The following is a 1,362-nucleotide window of genomic DNA, read 5'->3' as shown; positions in this document are numbered from 1 at the left end:
TGTCTTGGAGTAGGAGAGTAATTAACTCTCCAAGACAGTAAAAACAAACAAGTAGTTGTATCTTGTGGTAGGGAAGAAATCCAATTGTTGCATCTATGCTCTGGGAAAGCTCCTCTTAAAGGAGAAGCACGAGATCATGTCCGAACCAGTGTGGGAATCAATCCTTCCTCATTGGGAACGACGCCAAATATTCACGTATTAAAAACGGTAAACGTTGGATTAACCATTGTCGAGGAGCCTGGGGTCACTTGTTGGTAAACCTTGGATTATGTCAAGGAGCCTTCAAGGGGATTGAGCTTGCTACTCTGCCCTTGCGTGCGTATCGGATCGTAGACTGTTCCCCCAGGTGTATTTGTCTCATTTGGTAACCTTAGTGGCCATATTCTTTAGGACTCTTCCTGAGGTGACAGTGGTGGGAAGATCCCACTGTACCTGGAGCAGACGTCGGCTAGACTCACTTGGATTTTCTGGGGGGTTCACTTCACTCGAGACGGTTAAGTGGAGGAACTTGTGCCAGTCTATTCATTAAGCAGGTTGCCGGGGTAACTGTTCCAACCGCTATTTCTGTATTGAACTCTGCAACGTTGGATTTCATCACCAACTAGTGCTTTCGATACGGAAAGTTACTGTTTGTGTGTGTTTGATCTCCTAGATTCTTTAGGCGTGTGATTCAAATTTGTTTGGTTCTTTAGAGACTTTAGGTGCTTTTTATTGAGATTTTACTTTGTTTGCGTGTGAAGTAGTTAAAAGTCTTTAACTGTGGCTGAATTACCAAGACAGTCCCGTAGACTTCGGGGCCAGTCTCCTGAGTTAGTAAACGTGGCTCAGTTATTGAGGAAGTCCCGTAGACTTCGGGGCCAACCTCCTGAGGAAGTACCGAGCCAGCTCGAAGGCTTGAAAGTCCTCGTAACTCCTAGAGACAGTAGAGTTGGGTCACCTGAGGAAGGAGAATCTTCTTTGATAGTACATCCTGATTTTCAACCGTTAGTAGCAGATTATAATCCACAGTCAGTGTCTATCTCTGAAATCGCTGGTAGCTTTTCATCTACTAGTGATATAGGTGAAGAAACCGAAATATCCGAGCCTGAAAGTGAATTTGCTGCTACTCTGACATCGGGGTTTGTTTCTCCAACTTCTAGTGGTCCTGGTTCACCTAGGGTAGAAAGAGTAATCACCCAAGATCTTCCTTCTGGACTTATTGCTATTAAAGAACTTGCTCCGGAAGAAGAAGTAGGCATCCCTATCCCTGAAAATCAACCTGTTATTGAACTAAGGGAGCGTGAATCAATTTTTTATAGTCCACCTAGGAGTAGTTCTTGGTATCTTTCTTTGACTAATTTTCTAGAAAACTCAGGGTTAAGT

The sequence above is a fragment of the Pinus tabuliformis genome, chromosome 1_2 (genome assembly GCF_031772625.1).
Source record: "Pinus tabuliformis cultivar Carrire ecotype Pingquan chromosome 1_2, CPIR1, whole genome shotgun sequence".
NCBI lineage: Eukaryota > Viridiplantae > Streptophyta > Pinopsida > Pinales > Pinaceae > Pinus > Pinus tabuliformis.
This window is presented reverse-complemented; position numbering follows the sequence as displayed.